The 19,569-nt window shown below is 37.4% G+C and overlaps 1 pseudogene; it reads left to right on the top strand.

Moving 5' to 3' along the window:
* Positions 1 to 18,934, top strand: part of LOC126701985 (protein EDS1L-like) — a 67,782-nt pseudogene extending 48,848 nt beyond the window's left edge.
* Positions 18,935 to 19,569: the final 635 nt, after the last annotated feature.

The following is a 19,569-nucleotide window of genomic DNA, read 5'->3' as shown; positions in this document are numbered from 1 at the left end:
GAAGAAGATCAAATAGGAAGTTGTGAGAGCAACATCCTTAATCACATCAAGAAACTTCCTTGAAGAAATGTGTCTGGCCCCAGTTTTCACTTATGAGGCTTTTCATTGGAGGCTTAAGAATATTTCTATAGCCCGAGTCTCCAATCACCTTCCAGCAAGTCTTGGTCAATGACATTGTTCATTCAACCAAAGACAAAATTAAAATTAAAGGAAGTCTTGGCCGTCAACGATTGTTTAACCCAGTCTTGGCCAAAGACAAAAATAAAAATTAAAGGAAGTCTTCAAGCTCCAACTCAAGAAATACAAATAAATAAATGGACTGTCCCTACTATTGATTCTTCTATGATTTTTTTTTTTTTTTTTCGCTGAATGATTCTTCTATGATTTGCTAACATTGTTTACGCCATAATAAATATATTAAGAATTGTGGGGGCCTTTTTTTGTGTATTGTGTGTTGGGCTGGGCTGCCTCCTGTGGTAATAGATCCGAATGTTTCTGAGTAAGGGAGTTGGGGCCGGTCCAATTGTAACTCAACTTGGGCCGGTTTATGCACAAACTTATGCCTTGTCTGCCAGGAGTAAGCTTACGGCAAGCAGAACTGTTTTAGACGAATTACGGCAGTCAGATATAATAATAATAACCAAAACAGAGTATTTCGACTACTTAAATAAATGGCTATGTAATCCCTACTTATAAAACATGATTACAGTCATGATAATGTCATTCACAGAGAAAGTAAAGGAGAAATAAAATAATATGAACTAAGCAAGAATGGGCATAAATCAAGTTTTAAGTTTAGTCTGCCGAAGCAAGGCCAAAGAGGGGAGAACGCCTCTTCTCAATGCAAATAATCTCCCAATAAAAAGATCCTGCCGTGGAGATTAATGGCTTTGAGGGAGTCGGACCTGAATGGTTATTACCCAAAAGAGGTCCTTGTTATGTTTTGGAAGAGAGCAGGATTTGAAGGGGGAGAGAGGGCAACCGATCTACTGGTGCATGCCCACTGTATTACCTCTCATTTTTCCTTAATTTTCTCTGTTTTCTTTCTTATCTTTTTTCTTATCTTTTTACTCTGTTTTTCTTTTCACTCCATAAAATGCTCTGTTTTTCGATCACTTTCTCAGGGCACGGCAAAGGTCCCTTTATAGTGCCTGTCGTGGCCAGTTTTTTACCACTTTGCCCCTTAATCGCCTTTGTCTGGTCTGGGCGCACTTGCCGACCATCAAAGATGTGCGCCACTCACTCTTGCCAGACAGAGGCAGATTTCATTTCTCCATCTATCGTAGCATTTCTTTCCTGCCATGGTATAAGTACTTTCTCTCTCCTTCCCTCAAGGATGCACCCAACAATTCCCCCTCAAACTTGCATCTTTTGGGTGGTCTGTCATCCCAACAGGATGTACCTCCCAAAAGGGCTTGGGTAGGAGCCGCAAAATAGATCTTTTCCCCTCTCCCCACCACCAAACCATACCCCCTTTACCTCTTACCTCTGGCCCATGGTCCCACCACATTCTATATTAGCTGGGTACAAGCTAGTGGTGCCTGGGCCTTGCGCGTACTTTCTTTTCAGATATGTCCAAGAGTCTGCCTGCTGCTTATGCGTTTGCCGTGATCTGGAGACTCTTCGTTTGTGTTTTCTGTCCTTTTATGTGGGTTTTTCTTTGGTTTCTCGCTCCATTCAAGAGCTGGGCTTTGTCTGATGATGGGCCTTACATTTCTTTGGTCCACTCTTGATTTTCTTTATTTCTTGCAACGTTGAACTGTTATTCCTGCCGTAATAACTTAATCCTGCTAGACCTCTTTTGGGCCAGCCGTTTATCCCTTTTCTCAGTGGCTTGTCACGTGCACTATTTTGCTTTTACTTATGGGCTCCTATGTCCCTTTGGGCTTTCCTTTGGTCATCCACGACCCGATTGCTTTCTTTGGGCTTCCTTGGCCCATTTGCTAATTCCACACTCCCATGGGCTTTTTACCAACTTCATTGGGCTTCCCTGGCCCAATAACCTTATTCTTGTCCTTGGGGTTCATGGGCCTGCCATAAACCCCTTACTCTCTTAGTTTGCATTGTCTTGAGCCTGCGGTGGCCCTTTCTCACATTTTTTACCTCATACACTGCCCATGGGATGCTATTTCTTTTTTTCTTGGCTTTTTGGAGCCCACTTGCCTCTTCAAGACCCATTTATTTATTTATTGGGCCTGTAATTCATTATTCCTGCCGCTTGGGCCTAATGGGTTTTTGTTATCTATTTTGTCAATTCTTTGTTGCCTTCATTATTGGGCTTTCTTTCTGTTTGCCTGGGCTTCCACAAATGGCCCTTAACAAGAATTTAAACCATATTATATGTATTTGTAATGTGTAAGGTTTGGTGGAAATATAATATATGAAATGTTTAGAAATTAAAAAATTAGTAGAATACTAGTTTTTTTCTGGGGAAGTGGTTACATGGTAGCAGAAACAGAACTACGATTTTAGTAGAGGACAAAGATTAAAATAAAAGGTTAAAGCCAGATTAATTTCAAAATATTAATTAGTATATTTAAAAAGTAATTAATTAATTAAACATAATTTTTTTTTGAGAATGTAATTAAACATAAATTGATTGACATAAAAAACATAATGTAAATAAGTGAGAATTTATTTTCTCGTGCATGGTGTCATTATTATTATTATTTTTGTATCTAATATTAAAGTTTTTTTTTTCTTTTGTGTGTGTGTGTGTGTGTGTGTGTGTGTGTGTGGGGGGGGGGGGGGGGTTGTTTAAAACTAATGTTAAAGTTGAAGTATACTAAAATCATTGTTATGTTTAAGGTACTTCATAATCTAAGATGACCAAAATTTTAAAATGTAAAAGTACTAATGTTTATTCTTTCTTTATTACTAGAAATGCATTTGTTAGTGAATCATTTTAAGAAAGTTTTTATGGGAAAAGAAAAAAAAAAAAACAAATAATATTTTGACAACTTTTTTAATTTCCCATAAAAATGGTATTGTAAGGTTGAATTTATTCAACCATCTAATTGGCTTTATTCCGTGCCAAATTTGCTTGTAATTCAGCATTTAGTAACCCTGTATTTAGGTGGGTTTGTTGTAAGGGTAGTGAGTGAGATAGAGTGAAGTTTGCTCAAGAGTGTGCAAGAAAACAGAGACTCGCGGCTGGGACTCACGGGTGACTCGCAGCTGCAAGCCGCCAGAAGCAGCACACGTGCCAAGCATGCTGGAAGATGAACAGTCATGCTAGCTGGAGCACTACGGGACAAAACAGGACAACTGGCCATACGGTTAACTCGCGACTGGATTTCGCGACTTAGTCAAGCCGCGAGGTCAAGCCGCGAGCCACCCCTGTTTTGTAAAACCTGACGTTTCACATTCCTCTCCCACTCCAGTATAAATACCCCTTTTACCCACGATTGAAAGAGAGCCTCCAGAGAGAATTTTGAGAGAGAAACCCTAGAGAAAAACAAGATTGATTCATCCACAATCTTCACCTAAGAGACTCTTCAAATTCCTCTACTCTCTTCCTCTCCATTGATACATCATTGAGAGGTTCTTGGCCAAATCCTTTTCTCACCATACCCATATCTGTGAGAAGGTTTATTTGGTGCTTTGGGAAGCAGTTAGGAAGGAACCAATCTACATTGGTTGATGCTATGGTCAAGTAGCGGAATCCGGGAAGCTAGAAAAGAAAAAGGTTCGGCGCAACCTCGTTGAAGCAAGAAGCTTGGAGGGTTTAGGTACATCGGGTAGATTAGGCTTGGAGGGTCTATTGCTGTTCATGTATCCCAACTACATTTTCTAGTGGATTATTGACTGCTTGGAGGGCGGCGGAGAGGTTTTACGCCGAGGGCTTCGGTTTCCTCTTCGATAACACATCGTGTGTTGTCCTTGTGTTTGCATCTCTCTTCCCTTTATCTTTGCCTTTTATTTTCTGCTATGGATGTGTTTTTAATTGGCTTAGATTGTTTACCAATTCTGTATTAAGCTTTTGTTCATGTTCCGCACATTAATTGTTTGATTTAAAGCTTGTATTGATAATTTGTATGTTGGGGGTCTAAACGTTCAAGGGTGTTTATACACATATTTGAACTTTCAATTGGTATCAGAGCGGGTACACTTGTTTTGGTTTTATTACCTAAGTATGATCCTTGACCCCTTGTGTGTTTTGCCATGGATAATGCTTTGTATGCTTCTATGGATATTGTTGATTGTAACATGCCATATGTTTGTAAAAATGCCTCTATGAGTGTTAATCCTCATAAGTGTGATGACATGTTATTTGAATCTATGGGTGTTGTCGACAAACTCTTGAAGAAAAATGCTAAGAAGTTTCAGAAGAATTTGAGCAAGTTATTTTGTGAAAAGGATGATTTGATTGCTAAGCTCAATGAATCCAACAAATTGGTTGAGAAATATAAAAAACTTGCTGAAATTTCTCTTGAAAAGCTGAAAGAGTTTGAATGTTTGAATATGGACTTGGATGCTAAACTTGTTTTGTCTAACAAACTTGTTGATGATCTTAAATGTGAAAATGAATCTCTTAAGATGCATGCCAAGTGTTTGATTGCTGAACCTATTGTTAAAAAGGATGAAAATATTTGTTGCAATCATGTTGTGGTACCCGATTTTGTGCCTAGTGTGTGTTCTACCTTAAAGGACAAATCAGTGTACATTCCTCCACATAAAAGAAATCAAAAGGTGGAGAGAAAGGCTGTTAAGTCAAAGCCTCTGTTTAGGTCTCAACCTAAGACTTTGGATGGATCTAAGTTTGTTCCAACTTGCCACCATTGTGATGTGATTGGTCATATAAGACCTCAATGTCATAAGTTGAAGAGGGAACAAAATCATATTGCTAGATCCCTTCCCAAAAGGCCTAGTGGACCTAAACACATTGTGTGTCACCATTGTGGTGCCTTTGGTCATCTAAGACCTCAATGCTCTAAGTTTCATGCTTTTAAAAGAATCAAAAGAAAAGAAAAACTTGAGCTTTTTGAAAGTTGTGCTAAAAAGGATAAACCGGATTTTAGTGATAATAGCATGTTGTTAAAGAAAGTGTTTAATGCTCTTAACTCCTTGTCTATGTGCATCTCTGGTTCTCATTCTTCCAACCCTCGTCTCACTTCTCATGAGACACTCATTCCAAACAATTGTTCTGTTTGGATGAGGAAGGGTTCCTATGGTTGAGCTTTTGTTCCTTTGGTCCTTGATTTAATTCTTTCGATCTTTGTAGGACCCTTCATGCATTAGATGCTTCATTGTCATGCATTTGTGCATCATGCATATCTTTATATGCATTGTTTTGTTTTTGTTTTGATCTTACTTTTATGTCTTTGGTTTGTGTGTGTAAAAATCCAAAACCACATAAAATGTAGAAAATCAAAAAGTTTGATCGACGTTGTTGAGTTTTGTCTCAAAACTTGTTTTGCCTTGTACCTTTGTGCTAATGGCTTTGTGCATTTTCGAGCATTGCTTGTTTCTTTGCACTCATATCACTGTGGGAGAAATCTTGAAATCTATGTGATTGTTGTAAATAGATCTTCAAACTTGTCATGAATGATTAGTGAATGGTTATGTTGATCTTGAAACTTGCATAGACTTGTGTCTATATATCTTCCCACTCTTTATTTTTGTTTTTGTTAAGAAGAGCTCACCAAATGTAAATCTCCAAATGAAAAGAGATATTGAGCTGCAAAAGCCTGTCGCACATTCTAGTATTCGACTAGGAAAAAGGGTAAGCGACCTTATATTAAAGAGAATGTTTATTCAAAAAGCCAAAGGCTTGTTCATTAAAGTGAAATATCAAATATCACTCTCACAATGAGAGGTGATTGTCTCAAGAGATCAAAATGATCAAATGTTATGGAGTCAAATGTAAAGCTCCAAGATATGTTATCAAGTTTTGTGGGAGGTCATATATACATATTTCTATAATTGAGATGGATCACTTGATCTGGTGCTAATTGTGTATGCCTTGGTTGAATTGATCATTGAAGCTTCACATTAGACTAAGGACTATCTCATTGTTGATATCCACACACAACACACAAGTTTATGTTCAATAAATGCCATATTCATTTGTGTGATTGCACTTGATGAAATGTGTTCTCACATGCTCAATCTTTGTTAATTCAAGCGGAAAAATATTTTTGAGTGTTTTAGGTGTTTTTGGAAAGTATTTTGTTAAAAAAATCTGAAATTTTTCAAGAAACCCAGTTTTGCCCTGTTTTGGCGGCTCAGTCGCGGGTATGTCAAGTCGCGAGCCTCAGTCGCATCTTCGCTGGTCATTTTTGGCGACTTGTTCGCGAGTGGAAGGTCCAGTCGCAAGGTTCACTCAGAGATTTTCGCGACTCACTCGCGGGTAGACCTTCCAGTCGCGAAAAACACTTGGAAAAATTTTCAATCTTTTGTCTTTGAGTGTTTTGGCGGCTTGAACTGGAGACTTTGTGGCGACTCACTCAGTCGCGAAAATCGCGTGTTTTGCATATTGAGGGTTATTTTCAAAGTTGTTTTCAAAAAAAAAAAAAAAAAAATTTCATTTTTCCCTCCTTCATCATTCTCTTTGTTCTTACCTTCATCTCTTACCCTCGTTTCTCCTTGACCCTTTGTCTATTCCTGACAAAAAGGGGGAGAGTATACTCTAAAGAGTATGTCGGAGTGTTTTGTCATTTTTATATGACTCTTGTGCACATTTGTAGGGGGAGAGTTATTCCATAGAGGAGATGCATATACCAAGGGGGAGAAGACATTGAGATCATAAGAAAACTTTGTTCTGTTTGTTTTCTTGTTGGCTTTATGGTGCTTTGAGTTATGCTTTGTGGTTCTCATCACATCATGTTTTTGTTTTGGACATGCATATATCCCTATGTTATTGTGCTCCTTTGAATGCATGTTCGGATGATCATTTGCTTTGCTATGTGATCATTGTAGTCATTACTATATGACTGTTTTGGTGTATGATCAAGTTGCTCACATGTTTCACATCATGTTTACTTGATCGCAATTTACTTGTTACATTATACTTGTCCTTTTATTACTTGCTTTACCTTAAGGGTTTAATGTGTTTTGTGCAAGTGTTTCAGGTTACAAGTATATATGTTCCAAGTGCATCACAGCTTCTCATTACTTTGAAGGGGAGAACCTTTATGCACTTTTAGCTTATATTGTTTAAGTTTTTATTCAGTAATTTTGTATTTGTACCCATGTGCTTTTGTAAGCTTTTAGGGTTAATGTTTTATGCATAGTTTGTAGGCTTTATGGTATGTACCTTGCTTAATGCAGCCTTTATGCTATGTTGAAATCAGTACTTTAATCTAAATGTTCTGCATTTTGGTTTATGTACTGTCACTCTTGTGCCCTTGTAGGATTGTTCCTAGATGCACATGTCTTGTGTGTTATGCATTGGTTGAGTGTTGAGCATACAAGTGTCTTGCCTTGTGCTTGTTAACTTGTATGTCCTTGTGTTCATTCCAAGTGTGAATGAGCACTGTGATCACTACCTTGTGGTGTTCACTTGGTTGATCAAGCCATGGTTTGTTTATTAACTCCATCTTTGCTTGATCTCATATTGCCTGTTTCATATGCATTTATAATTTTCTACTTACAATGATCATGGTGTATTGTTGTGTTTCAGGAGTATTATGTTCATATGATTCAAGTGCTTCACAGCTTCTAGAGTTAGGTGTGAGTGAGTTTTGTTCAACTGTTCCCAACTCACATGTTAAGTCTAGAGTCTGTTTTAGGGTTTTGTCACGGAATAGCCAAAGTGGGAGATTGTAAGGTTGAATTTATTCAACCATCTAATTGGCTTTATTCCGTGCCAAATTTGCTTGTAATTCAGCATTTAGTAACCCTGTATTTAGGTGGGTTTGTTGTAAGGGTAGTGAGTGAGATAGAGTGAAGTTTGCTCAAGAGTGTGCAAGAAAACAGAGACTCGCGACTGGGACTCGCGGGTGACTCGCGGGTGACTCGCGGCTGGGACTCACGGGTGACTCGCGGCTGCAAGCCGCCAGAAGCAGCACACGTGCCAAGCATGCTGGAAGATGAACAGTCATGCTAGCTGGAGCACTACAGGACAAAACAGGACAACTGGCCATATGGTTAACTCGCGACTGGATCTCGCGACTTAGTCAAGCCGCGAGGTCAAGCCGCGAGCCACCCCTGTTTTGTAAAACCTGAAGTTTCACATTCCTCTCCCATTCCAGTATAAATACCCCTTTTACCCACGATTGAAAGAGAGCCTCCAGAGAGAATTTTGAGAGAGAAACCCTAGAGAAAAACAAGATTGATTTATCCACAATCTTCACCTAAGAGACTCTTCAAATTCCTCTACTCTCTTCCTCTCCATTGATACATCCTTGAGAGGTTCTTGGCCAAATCCTTTTCTCACCATACCCATATCTGTGAGAAGGTTTATTTGGTGCTTTGGGAAGCAGTTAGGAAGGAACCAATCTACATTGGTTGATGCTATGGTCAAGTAGCGGAATCCGGGAAGCTAGAAAAGAAAAAGGTTCGGCGCAACCTCGTTGGAGCAAGAAGCTTGGAGGGCTTAGGTACATCGGGTAGATTAGGCTTGGAGGGTCTATTGCTGTTCATGTATCCCAACTACATTTTCTAGTGGATTATTGACCGCTTGGAGGGCGGCGGAGAGGTTTTACGCCGAGGGCTTCGGTTTCCTCTTCGATAACACATCGTGTGTTGTCCTTGTGTTTGCATCTCTCTTCCCTTTATCTTTGCCTTTTATTTTCCGCTGTGGATGTGTTTTTAATTGGCTTAGATTGTTTACCAATTCTGTATTAAGCTTTTGTTCATGTTCTGCACATTAATTGTTTGATTTAAAGCTTGTATTGGTAATTTGTATATTGGGGGTCTAAACGTTCAAGGGTGTTTATACACATATTTGAACTTTCAGGTATAATTTTTTTTCTAAACTTGTTTATTAACAATTGTCCTAAGGGCACCCGTTAACATTACTCTATTACTTACCATTTTTTTTTTCTTTTTGATAAGATTACTTATCATTTCAAACTAACAAAAGTTGGGTTTATTATGATTATTTCATTTAGGTGGAAAAGGCTATGAATGAGAAGCAAATAGTGTTCACAGGACACTCCACTGGTGGTTCAATTGCCATCCTTGCAACAATTTGGTTCCTGGAAAAATACTTGAGACTAGATACCTCAAGAGCCTCACTTGGTTGTCTAACTTTTGGATGTCCTCTAACCGATAACCATATATTTTTCCATGCTCTTAGGCATGAGAAATGGGCTCCCTACTTCATACATTTTGTCATGAGATATGACATTGTCCCTCCGATCTTGCTTGCTCCTTTGTCATCCATTAAACAAGAATTACAGCTAGTTCTCCAATTCCTTAATGCAAAAGCATCCGCTAACACACCCTGGGAGGCTTCAAATTTTTATTCAAATTTAATGAGGAATGCATTATCTGTGGCAAGCCATGTAGGAAAATAAGGCTAAATGAACAAGTTTGATTCAACAATACAAACCCTAAAAAATTAACAATGACAAAAATAAATAGAAAGAGTTAGAAAGATCTCACAAATTATAGAATCACACAAAATGCGTTGTTTTTAAAGGTTAATTCGTGTCACTTGGAGTAGAACTCGGTGTCAATAGTTCTCTTGACCGAACAACCCCCTAAAGATTAGACTATAGCGATTTCTTCAAGTTGATCGCACACTCAAGCAAGAAGAACAAAAATTGAAGCTAAAATTTTTAGTGGAGATGAGCAAAAGAAAACCAGAGCAAACAGAGGGAAGAGGCAGCTGTGCAGTTGAAAGATTAAAAAAAAACTGAAGAAAATAAAGAGGGGAAATGAGGGTTTTATAAACCAACTAGTGTGAGGGCTGAGAGCTGCATGCAATGATCATTGTGCAAGCCAACGGGCAGCACATTAAATGCCCTAATGGGTTGCTTGTTTAAGAGCCAACGGGCAAAACCAAAATGGGCTAAAAGGAAAAGAAATAGAAAAGGAATGAGGAACAAGAGAGATAGAGACAAGCCTAAACCCAACCCAAGCCCAACTCTAACCCTTAACCCATTATCTTTCAAGTTAACACTTAAGTGGTGCTATGGTTTATAAACATATATGAAAACTCATCTCTAACCAATGTGGGACACAAGCATAGTTTAAGTGTTTGAAATACACATACTCCAACAATCCTCCACATGTTACAAACACTAAACTAGGAAATGCAATAAACTCAAGAAGGCATGCATCAATATGGTACCCTAAGGTTTTAACCATACTTAGGGTTAAGAAGTAGGAACTACTAGACAATGGTAGAGTTAGACTCTTTTAACCAAGCTATTAGATAACCAAACTTATCACTCACATACCTTTCTTTACCAAGGTTGTTCCATAAGCGGGTTGGCGCCTTATATAGGCCATGCGCCATTGGGTTTCATGAGAGCTCTAGAGACCTACCCAAGTCTCATAGGAAGCAGCACAACTTCCACTCCCACATAAGTGGTATCTATCAAGAGTGTGAGCAATACACCCCATCCTAACAAGTAGGGACTATGGATCCATTAAGAACTAGAGTTCAACCTCCAACAATCTGCAACTTAGCACTGTCTCACACCATAAGGATGGACTCATCACTAATCTCCTCAATGAGATAGCAGAATACTTAATAATTGACAGTGTCCATATGGACCACAAATGACCTCTACTTATTTAACCCCTTACGTGGAATCACCCATCATAGAGGTTGGGCATTGGCCATAGTGTCACAATTTGGGTATCAGTCTTATCCCCATCGATGTCTCACTCATCAGCCTTCTTGCTAGTGGCTTGGTCAAAGGATTGGCCAAGTTCCTTGTTGATCTCGCAAAGTCCAAGGAGATTACACCATTATCAATGAGCTGCCTCACAATATTGTGCCTCCATCGGATATGTCGACTTTTCACATTATAGATTTTGTTCTTAGCACGTGCTATGGTAGTCTGGCAATCATAATGCATGCAAATAGAGGCAATAGAGTTAGTATACAATGGTATATCAATTAACAAATTCCTAAGCCACTCGGTTTCAGACCCAGCCTTTTCTAAAGCTACTAACTTTGATTCCATGGTGGATCTCGCTATACAAGTCTGCTTAGATGATTTCCAAGAGATAACCCTTCCAGTTAGTGTGAACATATATCCACTAGTGGGTTTTACCTCATCTATATCAGAGATCCAATTAGCATCACAATATCCTTCTAATATAGCAAGATAACCACAATATGACAAACCATAATCAAAAGTACCCTTTAAATATCTCAACAATCTAGATATTGCATCCCAATGTTCAATACTAGGATTATGAGTATATCTACTTAATCTACCAACATCATATGCAATATCAGGATGAGTATAATTTGTCAAAAACATCAAACTACCAATGATTTGTGCATATTTATCTTGTGAAACACTATCACCACGATTTTTAAACAAGTGCACATTTGAGTCAAAAGGAGTAGACATAGGTGACATATCAAAGTGTTCAATCTTTTTAAGAATTTTCTCTACATAGTGAGATTGTGATAGTGTAATGCAATCATTATCCCTAAGGATCTTGATGCCCAAGATTATATTTGCCTCACCCAAATTTTTCATATCAAAATTAGAGGTAAGAAAGTGTTTAGCATCATGTACAACATCAAGACTAGTTCCAAATATAAGTAAGTAATCAACATATAAACATATAATAACACCTTCATTATTAATAAATTTGCAATATATGCATTTATCGGCACCATTGATCATATACCCATGTGTAAGCATAAAATTATCAAATTTTTCATGCTATTGTTTAGGTGTTTGTTTTAAACTATATAAAGATTTAACCAACTTACAAACTTTTTGTTCTTGTCCAAGAACTACATAACCCTTGGGTTGCTCCATATAAATTTCTTCTTCTAAATCACCATTTAGAAAAGCAGTTTTAACATCCATTTGATGTACTACAAGTTTGTAAATAGAAGTAATGGCAAATAAAATTCTAATAGATGCAATTTTAGTAACCGGAGAATAAGTATCAAAATAATTCACATTATGTTTTTGCTTATAGTCCTTGGCTACTAAGCGAGCTTTAAACTTATCAATTGTACCATCCGGTTTTAATTTCCTTTTAAACACCCATTTGCAACCAATAGGTTTAATCTTGGGTGGAAGCTCAACTAATTTCCAAGTATGATTAGACATAATAGATTCTAATTCATTATTAATTGCTTCCAACCGAAAAGGTGCATCTACATAATTACATCATAGTAACTTACAGGTTCATTTTTAACAACATGGGTAAGGAAATCGTTACCGTAATCCTTTTCCTTCCTAGCTCGCTTACTCTTTCTTATTTCTTGTACATCGTCAACAAAGTCATTAGAAATTTCAATAGAATCATGCAATATTTTTTCCTTATTTTTCAAAGGAAACACATGCTCAAAGAATATGGCATTTTCGGATTCAATAATAGTGTATGATTCTAATATATCATTTTTTATGACAAGAAATCTATAGCATGAACTATTGCAAGCATAACTAATAAACACACAATCACATGTTCTAGAACCAAGCTTTCTCCTTTTAGGCTCGGGTAGCATGACCTTAGCCTATCACCCCCACACTTTGAGGTATTCCAAGTTGGGCTTACACCTTTCCCAAAGTTCATAAGGAGTTTTACTGGTTTTCTGATGAGATATTTTATTTTGAATATGATAAGTCAAAAGAATGGCCTCCCCCCACACGTTGGAAGATAGCCCAGAACTAACAAGCATGGCATTCATTATCTCTTTAAGAGTTCTATTTTTCCTTTTGGCTATTCCATTAGATTCCGGTGAATAAGGTGGAGTTACCTCATGTATTATTCCATTTTGTTCACAAAATTCCTTAAAAGGATTAGATTCATATTCACCACCTCTATCGGTTCTAAGTCTTTTAATCATTTTATTCTTTTGGTTCTCAACTTCACTTTTGTACTTTATAAACATTTCCAAAGCTTCATCTTTGGTTCTCAGTAAATAAAGTTTAGTGAATCTAGAGTAGTCAACAACAAAGATCACATAAAATCTTTTACCACCTCTAGCCATGGTGTGTTTTAAATCACCCAAGTCACTATGTACCAATCCAAGAAGCTCGGTTTCTCTTGTTATGGATTTACAAGGTTTCTTAGTGATTTTAGTTTCGGCACAAATTTCACATTTGTCCATATTAGCTTCACTTAGTGAGTTAATAATTCCACATTCTTTCATTTTCTTTATAGAGCCAAGATTAACATGTCCAAGTTTACCATGCCAAACATCAATGGAATCAACTAAGTAAGCACAAGAAGATGAACCTTTTTCATTAATAACTTGATCAATATTAAGTACAAAGAAACCTTCATCATCATAGCCCTTACCAACAAAGACTTCATTCTTAGTTAAAGTAACTATGCCACTATTAAATAAAACTTTAATATCGGCCTTACCAAGCAAATGCACCGAAATGAGATTGTGTTGAAAGTGAGGTACATGAAGGACATTATTGAGTGAAAGAGTTTTACCGGAAGTTAGCTTTAAGAGTAGCTTCCCTTTACCAGTCACCGACACGGACCTATTGTCCCCAACATAGACACATTCGGTGCCTTCCGCCATAAGAGTGTAGGAACTAAACTCCTCTTTGAATTCACCAATGTGTCTTGTGCAAGCCGAGTCAACTACCCATCCCTTCACTTTTGTCACCAAGTGTGCCTCACACACCACTGTTGCAATGATCTCTTCGGTTTGCACCCAATTTGCCTTATTTGATGTAGAGCCTTTGTTGTTGTTCTTATTATTGTTGAAGTTGCCTCTTGTCCTACATGTTGCTGCATAATGACCTACTTTGCCACAAATAAAACAATTACCCTTTTTCTTTTGGATTTGAGGATTTGGGCCTTTTTTATTATGAAATTTTCCTTTTCCCTTGAAATCATGTTTCTTATTATGTTATGGAGGTCTAGAGGGTCCTCCCTCTACGACATTAGCCTTGGAAGTAAATTCCTTAGCTCTAGAAACCTTTTCTAACATCCTATTTGTTTCTTCAATTTGAATATCAATGATAGTTTGTTGAAGATTCAAATAGGTTCTATGGTGGCTATACCGGTGTTTATACTCTTTCCAAGAGTCCGGCAACTTAAACACAAGGCCATGAGCCACACACCTCTTGGGTAAAACATCACCCTCTTTAGCTAGGTCGGATACTAATTTTTGAAAATTTTCAATTTGGCTAGAAACACTTTTTTCCTCAACCATTTGAAAAGGCATAAATTTAGCCGTAGCAAACTTTTTAGCACCCTCATCCTCAAACCCATAATGACCATTAAGTTCATCCCATAAATCTTTAGCACAAGTAAAATGACAATAATTATCAAACAACTTGTTAGATAAACCACACTTAATAGTATGAACACATAATTTATTTGTTTTTTCCCACTTTGCTATGTTTTTAGGATCATCTTCAGGTTTAGGCTCATAAAGAACCCGGTCAATTTCGGTAAACTCTAAGATGGGCAAAACCCTTTCTTTCCAACGCTTAAAATTATTTCCATCAAAAGCCTCAAGCTTTATAATTTCCGAAATGACCTTAGGAGAACAACAACTTGTTTCTTCATTTTTAAAACACACTAATCAACCTTTAAAATTGTAGGAAAATAAGGCTAAGGCTGCGTTTGGTTCGATGTAAATCAAATTCCGAGTGTAAAATGAATGCAAGGGAAAGTGAATTCCCTTAAAGAAAATGAAATCTAGGTGTTTGGTTGTGCAATGAAAAATAGTCCGGAAAACGATTTCTAGTGTTTGATAACATTCTGAAAATGCTATTTTCCTACAAATTTTTCACATTTTCTCAACTCCCAAACAAATTTTATAACAGAAAATTTCAAATTCTTCACTTAACACAACCAAAAATCAAAATAAAAACATTTTTTATTCACAAACTCAGTGAGGGGAGGAAGAAAGAGTGAGAGATTGAAGGAAAGAGAGGTAGATCGGGAAAGAGAGGATCAGAGTGGATGGAGGACAACGATAGCCAGATCGGGTGGGTTTAGGGGTGAAGTGTGTGGGCTAGTGATCGGTGGTGGCCAAATCGGTGATCGGTGGTGGCGGCCAGATCGGTTGTCAAGATTGGTATCGAGCTTGGGGCTTTGGGTGACAAGATCGGTGGTTCGATCTAGAGGCGACAGCGATGGCAGGGGTGGGTGGTGGGTTGCAGATCGGTGACATGTAGTTGAAGATTCGGCCATGGTTGGTCATAGGAAAAGAGAGAAAACGAGGGAGAGAAGAGGGATAGTGGACGCAGCTTACACGGCGGACGGCGGATGATGGATGGAGCTTGCACGGCGACCAAAGCTTGCACGGCGATCCGATTCCTCTGGTGCTCTCTCTCTCTCTCTCTCTCTTTGGGTTGTTGAGTTCTAAGTGAGGTTGGAAATCAATTAAAGGTAAAATGAGTATGTAATTGGTTTTACAGAGTTGAGGTGTCTATTTTACGGTCAACTGAAATTGGTTTTCAGTTTGACCGAATTTTCATACGCATCCAAACACTTTTAAGGGTGTAAAATATTTTCCAGATTTCCTTTACCACCAAAACAAACTTAGCCTAAATGAACAAGTTTGATTCAACTATACAAACCCTAAAAAATTAGCAATGATAAAAATAAATAGATAGAGTTAGAAAGATCTCACAAACTATAGAATCATGCAAAATGCGATGTCTTTAAAGGTTGATTCGTGCCACCCAGAGTAGAACTCGATGTGAATGGTTCTCTTGACTGAACAACCCCCCAAGATTAGACTATAGTGATTTCTTCAAGTTGATCACACACTCAAGCAAGAAGAACTAAGAACAATCTTAATTTGCCTTTTCTTAAAACTAAAAATTGATGCTAAAATTTTTAGTGGAGATGAGCCCAAAAAAAAAAAAAAAAAAAACCAGAGCAAACAGAGGGAAGAGGCGGTTGTGTAGCTGAAAAAAAATAAATAAATAAAGAGGGGAAATGAGGGTTTTATAAACCAACTAGTGTGAGGGCAGCACATTAAATGCCCCAACGGGCTGCTTGTTTAATGGCCAACGGGCAGAACCAAAATGGGCTAAAAGGAAAAGAAATAGAAAAGGAATGAGGAACAAAAGAGACAGAGACAAGTCTAAACCCAACTCAAGGCCCAACTCTGACCCTCAACCCATTATCTTTCAAGCTAACACTTAAGTGGTGCTATGGTTTATAAACATATATGAAAACCATGGTTTTAAAAACCGGTACGGTCAAAGAACCGGAATAGAGAGTGATTCTCGGTTTTATGGTCGGACCGGGGTCGGACCGATGGTCGAACCGATGATGTCATAAATAATTAATTAATAATTATAAAATATAAATAAATAAATAAATAATTTTATAACTAATATTTTAACTAAAAAATTAAATTAAATAATAGTAAAACATTAAACCTTAACTTTAATTTATAAGAAATGATATATTCACAATAGTTTTACAATATTTCTACAACAAATTCTAAGTGGTTAGTTGTTACTAATTGTTATTGTTAGGAAAAAAAAGTAATTTTAGTATTAAATTTAAATTTGAACTAATAACAACTAACCACTTATAATTTGTTGTAAAAATATTGTAAATAAAACATCTCTTTTTATTTATATATTAGACAACCAAACTCAAGCCTACTATAAAAATTATTTTAGTTATTCTTTCATTTTTCAAATATCAAAAAGTCACCTGTGAGTGACAATATCATTGCCCATTACTTTTCCACCACATATCCCACCTTTAGTCCTTTACACGTTGATAATCCACCTACCACATATTTTGAAATCTTACATCCACACCTTGGTTAATTAAAAGCTTTGTACTGGATTCTTCTTTTACTTTTCTCTCATTTCTCATCTCTTTGCCTTCAGTGCTCTCTCTCGGTCAATATATGTGCATTAGCGCCTGTGCAAGTCTCCAAGAGCAGCAGCAAGATTTTTCTCATTCTTTTTATTCAGCCAAAAAAAAAAAAAATACAAGAGCAGCAAGAAAAGCTCTTAAACTGAAGCGGACATTGTACCTGCGTGGCTGCATCTCTTTGGTTTGAGTTTCCTCAATTCTTTTCAACTGTGTCAAGTCATAAATAGTAAATCTGATATTTTTGGTGTCAATGTGGGCATCTTAGGCTTCACAGCTTTAGACTTAACAACATTTTCAAAGTCAAAACCTCTCTTCTTCTTAAATCTGAAACAAAATCTCTTATTTATTTATTTTTTTTTTGGTCAGAAACACAGTGGCTGAAGGGTTAAAGAACAAGCTAAAAACCGGTTTAACCTTACCGGTTTCCGGTTTTTCGGTTAAACCGGCGGTTTTTCCGGTTTTTCCGTTTTTTCTTTCATTTTCGGTTTTTAATAATAACCGGACCGGATTAAGGTCCGGTTCCCAGTTGAACCGGTTGAACCGGCCGATCCGGTCCGGTTTTTAAAACTATGATGAAAACTCATCTTTAACCAATGTAGGATACAAGCATAGTTTAAGTGTTTGAAACACACATACTCCAACAAGCCATGTTGCTTGCAACCTCATGGGAAATACAAAACTGCTATTGGAAACTGTAACCAATTTTATTGCTTTAAGCCCTTACAAGCCCTTTGGAACTTATGTCTTTTGCACTGGGAATGGAAAACTGGCTATCTTGAGGAACCCAGATGCTGTTTTGCAACTACTATTTTACTCCTCTCAGTTGAGCAGTGAAAGAGAACGTATAGATGTTGCCCAAAGAAGCCTTCAACAACATTTCAGCTATGAGAATGAATTGAAAGAGAGCGCTAGATGTTGTTTTGTTGGAGTCATTGGAACAACTTCCATTATCTGCAGACTCCACAAGTGGTGATACTACAACAATGAACACAACCTTGAAGGACCTTGGCTTGGTCAGTTCTATTTCCTTTGCTTTTTATTGCCAAAATATTTTTTATTGGTGTTTCAATAAATTCCAAAGTCTTGAAATCAATAATCTCTTCTTAAAAGATAATTGTTTTCAAAACTTGACTTGCAAAAGACTTTACCAAGAGAATAGGAAAAAGTATGTTAATGCTGGAAAATGTGTTAAATTTAGCGCACTGCTGCCAAAGAATTTTCTTAGTCATTTCTTTATATGCTTATTTTGTGTTTGGGGAGTTCTAGAGCACAAGAGCTAGATTGTATCTTCGCGTCGCTGGAGAGCTAGAGAATCGAAAGGATGGCAACCAGAATCGCATTGATGCCAAGAAGACAGATATTGAAAAGGCAATGAATTACCTACAAGAAGACTACCGATTGCATTGTGGGCATAGTGTTAGTAGCCTAGGCTGTTATGATGCATTCAAGCTTCAAGAAACCTCCAAGGATTTTGATGCTCATGTGAAGGGGCTTGAGTTAGCAGGTATATGGGATGAAATCATCAAAATGTTAAAAAGGTATGAACTCCCAGATGCATTTGAGGGCGAGAAAAAATGGGTAGAACTTGGAACAAGGTACCGCCACGTTAGTGAGCCCCTAAGCATCGCCAACTATTATCGACACTTGAAGAACAAAGACACAGGAGCTTATATGGATAGGGGCAGGCCAAAACGTTACAGGTTCACTCAAAGATGGCTTGAGCATGCTCAAAGGATGCCTACTGGATCTTGTGGAGAATCATGCTTTTGGGCCAACGTAGAGGAGCTGCGCATTGAAACTAGCGGCCTAGGAGGCTTTGCATCAGTCAAGGAAAAGGTTTTGCGACTAGAAGAACAAGTAAAGAAATGGATCGATGGCAACGAGTTGGGTAAAGATGCGTTGTTCAAGAAATCCACCTTTATGAAGTGGTGGGAAAACATTGCCAGATGAGCATAAGTTGAATTCTTGCATTAAAGATATAGAAGGATTCATGAGCGTCTAGCAGCATTTTGATTCCTTAGTTGGCTACTATCAACAGCTTTCTGTTATCTTCAATGGTTTTATGCTTTTTGCAATTGCTCAGTTGGCTGTTTGTGTGGGTCTTTTTTTTTTTTTTTTTTTTTTTTTTTTTAATCAAGAGTTTCTGTGTTTGTACTATATATTGTTTCAATAAAATTTAAACATTTACTAAAAAAAAAAAAAAAAACCCACAAAAAATTAAGTTTTCTGTATGCTTATCCTTGTAATCAGTATCGCCTCATGCAAATTAAATTGGGGAAAAACCTTATTCAACATCAACAGAGAAGAAGAAGGAAAAATAAAAGCTTGCTAGTCTCTACATGCTCAAATATTTAGATTTGTACACACAGCTACACAGAACATGTTCATGTCATTTGTTTCACACAAGCATGCATTTTGAACCTAAAAGCTTATACCTTTATGTTATTTTTGCTCATACATGCCCATGCTTGAACACGGTTTGTTTACACATGCTCAGATTCACATTCATGAACACAGCACACACATATCCAGTCATAGAAAATATCCAAACCAACATAACCAAGCAGAACGTTTTAAGACAAACCCAAACCAAGAATCCCTTCTTTTCAAACCCATAACCCCAAACCCCGAATCAAAAACACCCAGCAACAC

This window comes from Quercus robur, chromosome 10, assembly GCF_932294415.1.
Source record: "Quercus robur chromosome 10, dhQueRobu3.1, whole genome shotgun sequence".
Classification (NCBI taxonomy): domain Eukaryota; kingdom Viridiplantae; phylum Streptophyta; class Magnoliopsida; order Fagales; family Fagaceae; genus Quercus; species Quercus robur.
Note: the sequence above shows the minus strand (reverse complement) of the source record. Positions and strands in the feature narration are given on the sequence as shown.